We start from the raw sequence: 15,696 nt of genomic DNA, 5'->3' as shown, positions 1-15,696 counted from the left end.
TGCCCTGAAGAATAATGATGTTGAGCATCTTCTGGTATCCTAATTGGCAGTTTCCGTATTTTTCTGATGCAGTGTTTGTTCACATCTTATTCCTGTTTTAATGGATTTTCTTTCTTATTATTACGGTGTATATGTTCTTTATATGTTTTATTTTTAGAGTGTTATGTCTTCTTCCCATTTTTAATGGGTTGTTTGCATTCTTATTATTGAATTGTAAGAGTTCTTTGTATATTCTGATTATAAGTTCTTTGCCAGGAAAAAAAAAAAGTTCTTTGCCAGATATACATATGTGCATGAGTATTTTTTCCAGCCAATAGATTGCTTTTTTTTTTTTTAATTTTTATTTATTTATGATAGTCTCACAGAGAGAAAGAGAGAGAGAGGCAGAGACACAGGCAGAGGGAGAAGCAGGCTCCATGCACCGGGAGCCCGACGTGGGATTCGATCCCGGGTCCCCAGGATCGCGCCCTGGGCCAAAGGCAGGCGCCAAACCGCTGCGCCACCCAGGGATCCCGCTTTTTATTTTCTTAATGTTATATCCTGAAGAAGTTTTTAATTTTGGGGAAGTTCAATTATCATTTTTAAATTTGAGGATTAGTGCTTTTTGTGTCCTATTTAGGAAATGCTTATCCTAAGATTACACCTATTTTTCCACCTATATTCTAGAAGTTTTATAGTTTATCTGTGACATTTAGATGTGTAATTTATTTTGAATTAATTTCTCTGTGGGTTATGGACCATGAACCAAAGTTTTTTTCTAATATGGATATCCAGTTGCTACATTACCATTTGTTGAAAAGCCTATCTCTTTCTTGTCACCTTTGTCAAAATGAATTGATGACATGTATGTGGATCTATTTAAGAAGCTTCTATTTTGTTTCATTGAGTATATTTACACTTTGGCTATTCCATATTGTCTTGATTGCTGTAGCATTTATAGAAGGTCATAAAAGCAGGTAGTCTATAATTCCCCCAATTTTGTATGTTTTTCAGAATTGTTTTTGCTATTCTTGTTTTACTATGCTTTTGCATTTCTGTGTAAATATTAGAATCAGCTTCTCAGTTTTTACAAAAATAACTTCTACAATTTTACAAAAATAACTTCTGCAAGGTGGTGAAAACAAACATTTTTGCCATATTCTTAGTCTTAGATAACATCATTCAGTGTTGCATCAGTAACTATGATATTTGTTACAGATATAGTTAATATGTTCATTATCAAAGTTGGAAACTTTCCTTCTATTCCTAATTTGCTGAGAGATTTCATATGTGGTTGTAAGAATTTCATCAAATGCTTTCTCTGTAGCTATTGCGATTATTTATTTCTCCTTTATTTTGTTGCGGTGATGGATTACGTAAATTAGTTTTTTTTAATTTTTATTTATTTATGATAGTCACACAGAGAGAGAGAGAGAGACAGAGAGACAGAGAGACAGAGAGGCAGAGACACAGGCAGAGGGAGAAGCAGGTTCCATGCACCGGGAGCCTGACGTGGGATTCGATCCCAGGTCTCCAGGATCGCGCCCTGGGCCTAAGGCAGGCACCAAACCGCTGCGCCACCCAGGGATCCCCGTAAATTAGTTTTTAAATGTTAAACTATCCTTATATTTCTAGGATCAACTCTGCATGATCATGAGGTATTACTCTTTTTATAGCTATTGCTACATTTGATTTGCTGAAATTTTTATTTTTACACCCATGCTAATGAGGGACATTAGTTTATAATTTTTTCTTGTTATGCCTTTGATAAGGAAATTAATTATTGGCTAGTAAATTTAAACTTTTTAGTCTAGGTTTTAGGCTGTGGAAAGCCTTAGTTGTTCCTCATCACTCTAACTTAGTGGACTCGATTTCCAAACTCTGTCCTTCCTGAAGATCTTGGCAAAGCTTGGATTTTTAGGCTTTAACAGGGTTGGTCTGGAATAGGTCTCACTATAAGACGTGATCCTTTCTACTAAAATAGGACCTTTCTGGTGTCTCAGATAAATGCCTAGGATGCCAACAAGAACTCTCTCCTTAGGCTAGATCAGAACTCTAACACCTTCCAGTAGTGCTCAACTTCAGGTACCTCTGTTTTACTCTCAGGCCATAGTAAGCTTTGTGTGATCTTGCCCCAGAAGATGTGTCCCAGTCCTCACTGAAGAATTCATGAGAACTCCCATAAAGTCTTCTCACTCCTTCTCTCACCAACTAGCACACCAGCACAGCCCCCTCCTTCCCAGTGCCCTGTGTACAGTTTCCATTCACATGAGTAGCCCTGAACTCCTTCTCTGCCTCTTTAGGTCAACTGGACCACCACACTCTGCATGGACTCCAGCTTCCTGTACCTCAGTTGGAAACTTGGGCAGAGACCTGGATGAACATAGGGAGAGAGTTTTCCTTCTGTGGGGGATTGTGCCACTTGTTCAATACTTGAAAATAGTTGCCTTGTGTATTTGTCCAGTTTTACAGTCATTTATGACAAAAAGCAGAAGCCTTCAGGGCCTTGTTTTATATGAACCCTTTAACTCATTGCTGCTAAGCGGGAAGATATCAGAAGCAGGACAAAAATAAAGTGGATTTTTTTATTGTCTCAAAGATGTGCTGAAGGCAAGATGGTTGCAGGCTATATATAGACATTTGGAAAATATCCTATTTCTCAGCCATTTTAAAATCTTATCTTCTCAGTTCTTTCTCAAGAACCCTTGCATTTTCATAATATTGCATGTAATTTCTTGATAGTAACCACCCACTGAGTCAACAAAAAAAGGCCAGGCCAACTGATCCTTATTGCATTCTGAAAGGGAAAAATTGTGACTGAGGGAAGTAAAGAGGAAAAATCTACCTGTGTGCTTCACTAAGAGGGAATGGGAGAAACTACCTACATTTTTCCTTAAACCCAATGTGCTTGACCAGATAGGTCAGAAGGAGGCTCTTGGCCCATGAGTTAACAAGGATCTATCTATAGGAACTAGACACAAATCCTTGATCCCAACTTCAAGAAAGAAAATAATGAAGGAGACCTCAACTCTCTTTCTTCCAACCAATGCCTCTCCTCTCCGCCTAACTTGGAGATTCCTTTCTTGTTGTATTAAATACCTATTGCTATGTGTTGAACCAATCCAATACTTAGTAGCCTAAATAACCACCATTTTATTTGCTCTGATTCCGCGGTCAGCAGATGGGGCAGGATTCAGTTGGGCAGTTCCTCTTCTGGTCTTCCCCGGGGTTGCTCCTGTTTCTACCATCATCTGCCAGTTCATAGGAGGCTCTGTAGTCCATGCCTCATTCATACATCTGGTGAATGGTGCCAGCTGTCAGCTGTACCAGAGGTCACCAGCAGGCCAGAAGACTTCTTCACATAGTGGCTGTATTCCAAAAGCAGCAAGAGATGGAGCAAGCCCTAATGAGAAAGTATTTGTTATGTCTCTGTCACATTTGTTAATGCCCTGTTGCCAAAGCAAGTCACATAGCCAAGGCCAGAGTCAGTGTGGGAAAAGACTAATAGAGGGTGTAGATACAGGGAGGTATGATTCACCAGTGCCATTATTCTAACAACCCACCACATTATTGAGATCTCTAATCATGTGCCTACGCCCTGGTGCATGTGTGTCATCTTTCTGCAGCAATTCTTCATTATCACAATATGATAATAGAAGATGCAACAACTTGGAAAGACAAGAAGGACTGGTGATTCCTAAGTCTTTTTTTTGTGTGTCAATTGCCTTAGCAATTTGACACAAAATAGCTAGGTCTTCATTCCCACACGTGTACTTGTAGCTAGCATGTACAGGTACAGTGCTACTGGTTATTTATATCAAACTTCCAATTTAACCAGTGAGTACTTACGCTGGGGCTGGTATATATTTAGAATATCAACCCTGCCATATACGTCAGTTACTTACAACACACTAACCCAAATCTGAGAAGTACCCTAGGCATAATTCACAAGCTCACAGGCTCCTTAGCATTTGCCCAAACCATTAAGGTTATACTTGGAGAAACTGAGGCCCAGACAGATCAAGGGATTTGTTCTAATTAGGTCACACATGAAATAGGAGAACTAAGTTTGGAATCCAAGTCTTCCCATTGTTAAATCAATGTGCTCTTCATTAAGCAGCATTGCAACTGATTTTCATACAATTTAGTCCTGCCTTTGTGGATGACAATTTCTTAAACTGTTGCCTTAGTTTATGTATTTAAGATCTGCATTCCAGTCACAGATTTTAAATGTAAACTTTCTTAATTGATAAAGAGAAGACATTTGGAATTTTCTACTATGTATTCTTTATAGAGTGTAATAGGAACTTATTTCATCATTGCCATTCCATCTCATGGTTCTAGGGGTGGATGGGAATGAGAAAGGAGTGTTATTGTAAAGTACAGATGGAAAATCCTCTTTCTGAATTCTCTCACCCATTATTTCAGCAACAGCAGCCCGAAGCCCTGACACCTAGAAATTTCAGCACCTCTTACTGCTTTAACATGGCAGTCATCCTCAGAAATACTTCCATTCTGATTTAGTTATCTATTTATACATGCCCCAGAACTACTTCACTCTCAGCACTTGAGGGTTGGGGATGTTTTTCTCCCAAAAGTAATCATTTAGAGCAGGTTTCAACTGTCCTCTGAAGGAAGAGTCAAATTGCACTCCATAATAGATAAAAGGCAAGACGCTGGAAATGGAACTATCTTTTGCATCTTATAAAATCCAAGTAAGTCTTTCTGAACAAACAAAGAGGCAAGGAACAGGAAAAAGATTAAAAAAAAAAACAAAACAAAAACAAAAAACAGACCATTTGGGGCTACTCAGACTTCTAGGACCTTATGATTTTATATGGTCTAGCCTAACCATGAATTTTATGGTTACAAAGGCACGAGCACTCAATGCAACTACAAATCACTAATAACATTCTACAAGAAGATATTGAAAATTCAAATTCATCTTTAGCAAGTGTAGGGTGTGCTAACACGAGAAAATATAAACAGCTCATGGAGAGAGATACATAAGAAAGGTACTAACACACCAATTCAAACTCTTGTCAGACATCTCTTTAGCACTCCTTTCAGCAGGAAGCCAATTACTGGGGAAAGAATGAAGTTTGTTTTATGAGCACACTATTACAAACACAGCCCCTTCATCCTAACATCAAGGAAGAATTTTGCATTTCCGATTGAAACCAACAGTGTTCTGCAGCTGATGGGCTGGTGGTTTGAAGGTTAAAGCTATGGGAGGGCTAGGAGAGGAACCAACAATTTCCTTAACCCCCTAAATCTAGCTCTGGAGATTAATCTATGACACTTAATTTGTGAGAACCTGCAATGGGAGGCTAATGCCCTCGGGGCAAAGAACTAACATTAGTATAACTTAACACAATATTTGGCCTCATAGGCTTCTAAAAGTCTCTGATGTGACAAGCCCTGAATACTTTTGGCATTGGAAGCCTAAGATCTTCATTAGAGAGATAGAAAGAACAACATTATGTCATCTTCCATTTCTTAGCTTATGAACCTAATTATTAGTATTTAATAATATAATGTTACCTGAGAAGAAAAACAATGTTTTATTAAAAGGCCATCTTTGCCCTTATTCTGCACACAAAAACATCTAATTTGCCTCATATTGTTTATATATCCCTTTCTTTCATATGTGAGTAAATAGGTACCAGGATCCTTAATTACTTCTCACAGTATGCTTGGTTAAATAACGGTGTGAAGTGCTTCTCTGTCCTCCCAAACATCTGTCAGATTTGTTCCAGGGAAGAGTAACATTTTATATAAATAAGGAAAGGAGTCTCAGGTCATCTGACAGACTTTTTGGATGATAGAAATATCACTTCTATGCCTAGGCACAGTGTTTACTACTTCTAATATTATTATCATGATTGTCCCAAGAAAGCCACTGTAAGTTGACCATAATACCTACAAGATGAATACAGCAAACTATAGAATAAATACCTAAAAAAAAAAAATCCTACCATGGTATTTCCATGCCACAGATACAAAATTCCTTGAAGCTTTTATAGAAAGAGAAAGAGAAAGAAAGATTCTATTCAAGCTCCTTGGGCTGGCTCCTTGACTACTGCAGTTAGGATTTTAGCACAATGATAGAGTTCTCTTTCTAAAGCCTAAATAAGTTCTAATTTCCATTGTGATTTCTCCTTTGACCCATAGTTTATTAAGAAGCATATTGCTTTATTTCCAAATATTTAGAGATTTTTCTAATTATCTTTTATGATTGATTTTTAGCTTCATTCCACTGTGATCAGAGATCTTCTGTATGAATTTAATATCTGGAAATTTGCTTAAATGAGATTCATTTAAGATCACACTGCAGTTGTTGGATGCAGTGTTCTGGTTTGTTAATTGGGTCAGGTGTGGTAAATATGTTCAGCTCTTTGATGTCCTTCCTAATTATTTTCCTCTGCTTATCCTATTGATCACTGAAAGAGTTATATCAAAATTACCTAAAACTATTGTGGATTTGCCTTTGACTCAGTTTGGTTCTATCAGTGTTTGCTTTATGGACTTGGAGATTTTCTTATTATATCCATGCAAATTTTTCCAGTGTTACTTCCTGGCAAATTACCATTTTATCATTGTAAAATATCCTTCTAGTAGTTCTTCTTGCCTTAATGCTTACTTGGCCTGTTATTCATTTAACAAAACAGCTTTTTGGGGGTTAATGTTCATAAAGAATATTTTTGTCATCTTTTACTGTCTACATTTCTGTGCCTTTTTTAAGATTGTATTTATTTATTCATGAGAGACATACAGAGAGAGAGGCAGATACATAAGCAGAGGGAGAAGCAGGATCCACGCAGGGAGCCCGATGCAGCGCTCCATCCCAGGACCCAGGGATCACAACATGAGCCAAAGGCAGATGCTCAACCACTGAGCCTCCCAGGTGCCCCTCTGCACCTTTATTTTTAAGCTGCTTACTATAGACAGCATAAATAGCTTTTTAAATCCAATTTAACAGTATTTCTTTTAATTGGAATATTTAGCCTTTCATTTAATGCACTTACTGAAACATGTGGGTTTAAATCTACTATCTTGCTATACATTTTTTTCTTTCTTTCATATGTTCCATGCTCCTTTTGTTCTTATTTCTCGCCTTATTCTTGCCTTATTTTGTTTTTTCATTAAATATTTTTATTATTCCATTCTGCCTTTTTATTATCTTGTTTATTATAATTTTACTATTCCTTTAAGGGTTGCCCTACATTAAAACAGGCATCCTTGACTTTGACCACGACATAATGCAAGGATTTTAGACCAATATAGTTCTGTTTATCCATTTTCCAGCTTTTTGTTCTATTTTTGTCATGTGTCCACCCCACAGGTATTTAAATTTTATTATTATTATTGTTATTGTTATTATTACTATTGTGTTATGCTTTCAATATTCATCTAGACCCACCCATATATTTACCCTTCATATTGCTTTTCATTCCTTCTTGTCTCTCCATGCTCCTGCCTAGAATCATCTTTCAGAAGCACTCACGCCAGTATTTACTATAACACAGATGACCTAATGATAACACTATCTCACTTTTTTGGGGTGCATGAGTCTAAAATTATTTCTTTTGATTTTTTAAAGGGCATTTTTAACTGGGATAGAGTTCTAGGTAAGTTTATTTTTTGAAAATTTTGAGTAAGTAATTCAAATAATTTTTCAACACTTTGAATAGATAATTTCATTGTTAGCTAACCTAATACATGACTTCTTATTTCGGTTTTTGTCTGCTCTTAAGATTCTCTCTTCTTTGGTTTGCAGTAGTTTTACTATGATATACCTAGTATGGTATTCTGTAGGTTATCCTACCAGGCATTTATAGTGCTCCTTGACTCTTGGTATCTTTCATTATTTTTGAAGACTTCTTGGCCACCATTCCTTCAAATATGGCTTCTGTTCCAATCTCTTTTTTCTTTTCATTCACCCCTCAATGAAAAACATGTTCAAAATTTGTTTGATCTATTTAACTAGGTTCCACATTTCTCTTATGTTGAGATATTTTTTCTGGTTTATCTTCCAAATAACAAATTCTCTCTTAAGTGTTTTTTAATATGCTATTAAACATATCCATTGAGTTATTGATTTCAGTTATTTTTCACTCCTAAACTTTCCACTTGATTATTTTTTAAAGTTATTATCTGCTTAAATTCTCCACCTTACCCTTTACTTTCATCATGTTCATTAAGTTCCTGATAACATCAGTATCAGGATCTCTTCCAAGTCTGTTTCTGTTGTGCTTTTTCTCCTTGTTTCAAAAACATATGCTTATCTCCTGGAATTGCCAGTAATTTTTTTATTGAATCCTAGATGTCAAAATTTGAAGAAATGATAGTTTGAGACTGTAGATTATGTCATCTTGTTTTAGATGGCATTAATTTTGCTTCTGACAGAATAGAGAAAAATCATCTTAATCTGATCAGAGAGTAATCTGATTTGTGGGGCTTGGCTATTTCTGGTCCATCTTCAATTCTAGAGTATACATTGTCCAGGGGCCTAGTTAAGACCCTGGAAGGTTTGCCAAGGTCTTTCTCCTTGAGCTGGCCCTGAATTCCAGTTTTCATCTTCTAGCCCATGAGACCATCAGTTGGGCTTCTCAACGTTTCAGCTATCAAATATCCACTCAATTTCTCAGCCTCTCTGCTGTTGTTCTTTTTTTTAAGATTTTATTATTTATTTTAGAGAGAGAGAGAAAGATAGCAAGAGAGAGCACGAGCAGTGGGGAAAGGGAGAAGCAGACTCCTTGATGAGCAGAAAGCTTGACACAGGGCTTGATCCTAGGACTCCAGGACCACGACCCAAGCCAAAGGCAGACACCTAACTGACTGACCCACCCAGGTACCTTCTGCTGCTTCTTTAGAATTGGCAAATGCCATGAAGGGAAAAGCAGCCTTGGTCATCAAACTTACCTCTTGTACTTTTCTCTCCAAGACCTTGATCCTTCAATTTGTAGTTGCTTTAGTGGCTTTTCAAAGCTTCTGATGGACTTTTTTGTTAGATACATTTTTTCTAGATTTTTCACTATCACCAGAAATAGGTATCTCCCCCCAACCCCCCAAAACACTTCTAATATTTTTAACATCCAATCTTGGCAGCAGCAGAAATTTGACCATCCCTATAAAATACTTGTTGTCTTTAGTTTAACTAAGGGGAGATTCATAAGCTTCCAGGGTGAGGTGGCTCCTGTTTGGCCAAGGGCAAGTCTCAGCAGCACAGAGCAGCTGTGAGCTATTAGCAGCCAGCATCCACAGCAGCTGGCAGACTGATGTGTCGGGCAGAAAGGAGACCTAAGAGGGCATCAATAGCACTGAGTACAATAGATATTTTGATCACTTCAATAATATAAATGTTGTTGTTGTTTTTACTTTTCCAGTTTTTATTGCAGTCTTCCCTATTCCCTTACCTGCCCCATTACTAACAGGTTTTTGTTTTTGCTTTTGTTTTTGGCTCAACAACTGGGGTAGTAGAGAGGGAGAATGGAATTAGGGGAAAGAATCCACCCCAGAACACACACACACACACACACACACACACACACACACAAACATGCAATAGTACCTCCAACACCATTCCTAGAACACTCACTGCTGTCCTGGTGGTATACCTCACTCAGCCTCTTTATTGGAAAGACCTTGTCCTAATAAGCAGACCTCTTAGACAGAGTCCTTTCAAGATTCCTCTGAACTTGCTACTTCACCAAATGTCCAATTAACCCATGAGAAAGCTTGCCTCTCTGTCCTTCCAAAATCTGTACATATAGGACACTCCTCTTATAGCCTTTCTCCACTGGTCTAACATTTAGGGTCATCTACTCTTGTCATTAGGATTTTCCAAGCCAGAGTCAGGGCCCAATCTCTGGCTCCAGACTCCAGAAGATACAGGTTAGCCTCTCTCTAGAACTCTCTGCACTCAGCTGCGTTCCCATGGTGACACAGGGATGGGTGAGTTCCATTCTACAACTCAGCCACCAGGATAGGACATCAGGCTCTCTTTCTGGCAAACACCACTCTCTCTTAAGTCCCTCTTACCTGGCAGAGTAGAGGGAGGTATTCCCTCACCCTCAACCCATGAGGAGGGGAAGGGAAACAAAATAATTCTGATTCACTTGAAAAGTATGGAACTCAACTACAATGACTAAAAAGATGTTTGGTAGGTGAAGGACTAAGGGGCCTTCTCTAATTCCCTTTCAAGAAGTCCATATTTTGAAAGTGCTTCTGTCTTAAATGCAGTGGGCAAAGAATTGGTATGCTTGTCCTTTTATGCTTCTACCAGAATTCATGAAGCCTCAGAAATTCTGTACTTGAATCTAACACAATTTGCCACAAGATGCTATGAATTATTAATTGCTTGATTCTAAAACATAATTTTTAAAACCTAAATGTTTAACTTAATAGAATTTTTTTCTCTGGAGAGGAAGATTGTCAAGTTTAGAAAGAACATATAGAAAATAGGCTATTACTACACAGTTGGCACCTCTTCCCTACTGAGTGACATAGAATCAACATTAGGATCTGACTTTTAAAATAATTTCATTTTAGCAGACCACATTAGACAGAGCTTTCTTTCCTCTGCACTTTCATGGGCCATGAAATTAGAGTCTTTCAAGTCACTGTCACTGTGTCTGAATTTCAGGAAGCCAGGTATAGCATATATTCTTTGAAGAGTCCTAATTACTCCTCTTAATTGATTCCTGAGCATTTACTGAGCATTCAACTCTGCCCTCAGTGCTGAATCACAAACCAAGTATGAAATGGTTACTTCCCTCAAGAACTTGGAAACTAATGAGGGTACCAGAAAAAAATAAACAGATCATTAATATATGGCTGAGCAATGATTGAGATATGCACAGAACTGTGGGATCCCAAAAGAGCAACCAGCCAGTCCTGGGTGGTCAAGAGGGGCTTCTAGAAGCAACTGCTATTTGAGTTATCTTAAAGGACAAATAAATAATTAGCCAGATGATTCTCAGTTTTTTATCCTGGGTGACTGAGTGAATTTTGGTGACATCAGTGAAGATGGAAAATATGTAGGTAAGATTTAGAATGAAAGATTGTGAATTAAATCTTGGAATTGGTGAGCTTGTGCTAATGACCCAAAGAAACAAAGATAAATAGTAAATTTCGGACCTTATAAGAATAAAACTCAAGGGATATTTAGGCTAGAAATACAGATTTTAGAGTCATCAACATCTAGTTGGCATTGAAATATTGACAGTAGATAAAATCATGAAGAGAAAACATAATAGTTTTACACTGTCTGGGTTCTGTATCTTTTTGAAAATCTAATGAAAACAATGAACTCTGCCAAGAAAAAATGTCCATAAAGAGATTTTTGCATACACTTACAGTGAGACATAGATTCCCTGAAGTTCATTCATGACTAAGAAAACATAATGTGTAATAAGGGAAGTGAATTGATGATCGAAACTTCCTGAACTACAACAAAAAGTATTGATGTTCAAGACAGCATGCAAGATAAAGCTGCCCAGAAAAAGAAGACTTGAAAAACTTGGGTTTCGGAAACTAAATACTTTGAATTTTATAGCTATTTAACTATGTACTACCTGCCTTTGGAACCAGTTCAGTCTATAAAACACATTGCCACAAAAATCCAAAACCAGAGGCAATTTTGAAATATACATGTGAAATGGAGTTGGATCTATTCATATCACAGCTCCAGAGAATATATCAAGCTAGAAGTAATGAGTTCCAGTTTGTAAGGATTTTTACAGCTCAAGAGAAATTGGCTTTTCTAAGGCTTTCACCTTCCCTAGATTTCCAGAGCACAGTGCTTATGCTTCTACTATAAAACTCATTTCGGGCAGCCCAGGTGGATCAGCGGTTTAGTGCCACCTTCAGCCCAGGGCATGATCCTGGAGACCCGGGATCGAGTCCCACATCAGGCTCCCTGCCTGAAATCTGCTTCTCCCTCTGCCTATGTCACTGCCTCTCTTTCTCGCTGTGTCTCTCATGAATAAATAAATAAATTAATCTTTAAAAATAACTCATTTCATTCCTTCTTATTCATGTCAACTCTCCCCCCCCTTAAAGTTTGAGGGTCTTTGTAGGAAAGGACCAGTTCTTGTTTATCTTTACCCATGATGTTCTTCCCTTACCCCAACAGCTCCTCTCCAACCCATACTTAATACAAAGTCTTATGCGTTCATTTGATAAATATCTGTGGAACTAACTAGCATTGTCAACCTAATACAGACTCTTCTAACACTAGCAAAGCAGAAATCAGATATATGGAAGATAATGGAAACCAGAGGCTCTAATTGCCTCTTTCCAGGTAAGGTCTGTTGCCTCTCATTTCTGCAGCAATTGACCAGAAGAAGCATCACAGTAAATAATATTAATCAGCCCAAGGCCTCCACATCACATTTGCCATGCTTGTATTACACTGTGTGTGGAATTAGAGGAAATGGCGGGGAGGGGGGTTGTAAGTACCAGAGGCAAAAGATAGAATTCTTTCCTCATACCACATAAAAATGATCTCCTAGACAAAGAGAGACTATCATTTAGGCAAAGCAAAGGAGAAAACAGGTGTTAGTACAAGAATAGATAATCTCAGGGGTCATAAAAGGAATCCTTTGCTCCACATAAATCAAGACAGAAATCAAGAACACACGTGCAAGAATTAAATCACAATTTAGCCTTGTTTGCTGTGTAACATTGTAACTAAGATTGGTGCAACTGATGGCTTTAAACATTTCATATGAGCCTGAAGGGAAGCTATTTTTTGACCTTTGAAGATTTACAGTCCAAACTACTATGAAATGGAGCAGAATGTCATTGATGTTTTCAGAAGAATATTTGCTCTAGCCCCTTGTTGATGCCTTCATTACCTTACTCCAATAAATCTTCACTTTATGTTTACACACAGAGCACTTTTGTCATCCATTTCTACACACGAAAGGTCTAAGTTTATTGCAATATTAGGCAAGGTGCTTTTTTGCTTTCTGGTTTGTTTTTGGTTTTTGTTTTGGTTCGGTTTTATCGCTTTGTCCATCTTGAACTATCTAAAGGGCACTTGAGCCCCACAAGGATCACAATTCAAAAACATTAAATAAAATAAAAAAACCAGGAGGAGACCAATTTCAAACTAGCTTTTACTTCATGTGAGCCTCTTGAAGTAATACACAGCCTAAAAGAAGCAAGCCCTCACTAGAACTATGGGTTGCCTATACTATTTGTCTTTTCTATGGGAATGCAAGGTTTGTTCCTTTCCAGGGTTATTGCGTAGAGGCTAAGGTAGCTCTGGAGAATACAAAGTATTGTTCTGGTCTCTAACTGGAAAAAAAAAATCCAAACCACATAATCAGTTTGTCCTAGACAAAGAAAGTAGTATAATAAATAGCACGGAATAGAGTTTCTTTTTGTTAGGCTGAATGTCTTGTACATTTATAGTGCACGAAATGCTTGATTCAGAAGACTTTGAAAGAAAATCAGGTACAAGACATGAGGGAAAATGGCAAGACTAGAATCATCAGTGAGGAAGGCAGAGAAATGATAAGTAGGTCTCTACTTGGAACGACTTCCTCTGAGGATGGAAATTCAACAGTTTTTTTTTTTTATTTTTGCAAATTCAGACCTTTGTTTAGAATGTTTCCCCACTCCCCCCACTATAGGCTACCGCATGACAAATTCATACTCATGATTCAAGCCTCGGCTAGACATCATTTCCTCTGTAGAGCTCCCTTAACACCACAAAAAGAATTCTTTTCTCTCCTTTGTCCTCCTATCTCACTTAATCAGTCCCTTTTTTAAAGAATGTCTCCCTTCCACTTTGAGAGCACCTTGAAAGCCTGGATTAGCCATCATTTTCTCCCCAGGGCTTATCATTATAGGTACTGCAAAAATTTGCTTAATAAACATATATTGAATAAATCCAAATGGGTAACATTAAAAAAATCAAGCCCCCAGGTACTGAAATTAGACAGACAACTAATAGTACTTCTCTCACTGTATGTCAGGAAGACCCAGCCTGAAATTAGGGAAGCGTACCAGAACACACCAGTTATGAAATCAGCCTTGGATAAGAGTAGGTACAATGGAGTCAATGCAGAGAACTCTTAGAAGAAAAGCTAACACAACATAATTTTCTATTCTTCTTGGTTCATTTTCCAAGGGAATGTTAGTAAATAGGTCCATTTTTTTATCAGAAAAAAAATATTTACTCTGAACTATCCCCATACACTACATAATTATATCCTGGACATAAACGTTATACACCCACATCAGTGTTACAGATCACATGGGTAAGGATTGGAAGGCTCTCCTCCCACTCAGAAATTGCTCAGTCCTGTTTATGAACAACCACTTAATGCTATACTTAAAAGGACCAATTTAAAATGAACGCTGCATGGACCACTGCACAGATTACCATGGACACTGTCCAAATGTTACCTCATAGTACGATAGGAACCCAAAGCTTATTGAAAAAGGTCTACTTCTTTTCAATATGCTTCTTTGTAAGAGAATATTTAGGGATGTACTGACTTTCTAGAACTACTCAACTGCCGTATATTTTAAATAAATAAATTTCTCCAAAAGACTCTCATAAACTCTCTGCAGGGAATGAAGAGACCTATATAATGAATGTACACATTGGCACATGGAGACATACACACTCAGGCATATGGACATTCACAGCCATGTGTGCAAGCACATTCACACACATGTTCACCCATATGCCCACACACTCATTTCTCTCCCCTCCACTCCCTCTCACACCCACACACTCCCAATTAAACAGGGGAAGTGGCTCAGTGAGTAGATTATTTTCAGAACAGCTATTACTCAAAGGGGATACGTCTTCAGTTTCAGCTGGGTTACCAGTTGGACTTTACAGTAGCTCTCAGTAGCAGTCCACATCCCTGAAATTTAGGTCTTGTTTACTATTAGCACATACCGCCACATACATACAAATTTCTTCTAAATATTAAGGACAGTTGGTGGGTCTTGATGGTATCAGAAATAATCTTGATATTTTTAAATCTCAGAATAGTAAGTTGCAATCACAGAATTGGGGCTAATAAAATTTCTTAGGCCTTAAAGTATCTTGGTGTTGCTTCTCTGACTCCAGTTCGTAAGCAAACTCCCCCTGTCTTTCCCACTCAATTCACCTTAGCTGTTCTCAAAACCCCATAGGGACGGGTCCTTGTGTGTTCTACTTACCAAAGAGTGCCCACAGTTAGCACATAGTGAAGGGATGGATGACCCAATGAGCGCGGCAAAACTCTCTCATTAACACTAACTTTAGCTAATATGTGAACGTCTTCCATGACGTACCACAGTCCTCTTCTCTAGAGAAACCAGGGGGGTATTAGAAACTTGTTCACAAAGACTCAGCCTTTCCTGGTTGTTTCCACAGCTCAGATATGCATTGCTCAGCATCCATCTTCCCCAGATGCTTGGCTTCAGGATGGAAGCTTCCTTTATTTAGAGAAGAGACTAAAGTCATTCACATACTTTTCATACAAATTATTCTTGTCCCTTTCCATAGTGACACTGCAAAGCAGTGACTCAGCCTGTACCTATGAACAGTGGGAAGAGCTGAGCAATTGTCCAAAGACACTAATCAGAGCAGTAGAAAATATGCATTATTCACAACCTGAAGCCTACCTTTTCTTTCAGTTTGAAATGTTTTGACCAGAACTTCAGATAATTATTTCAGATTTACACCTCATTTGTCTTATG

General features: G+C 37.9%; 1 long non-coding RNA gene across 1 annotated transcript; it reads right to left on the bottom strand.

The window, feature by feature from the left end:
- Positions 1-3,114: 3,114 nt before the first annotated feature.
- Positions 3,115-9,907, bottom strand: LOC125753321 (uncharacterized). The gene is made up of 2 exons (XR_007404869.1): positions 8,905-9,907; positions 3,115-3,382 (listed from the first exon to the last, which is right to left on the bottom strand). It is a non-coding gene; the product is annotated as an uncharacterized LOC125753321 (long non-coding RNA).
- Between the last annotated feature and the right edge of the window lie 5,789 nt (positions 9,908-15,696).

The sequence above is a fragment of the Canis lupus genome, chromosome 22 (assembly GCF_003254725.2).
Source record: "Canis lupus dingo isolate Sandy chromosome 22, ASM325472v2, whole genome shotgun sequence".
Classification (NCBI taxonomy): Eukaryota; Metazoa; Chordata; class Mammalia; order Carnivora; family Canidae; genus Canis; species Canis lupus.
This window is presented reverse-complemented; position numbering and strand designations above follow the sequence as displayed.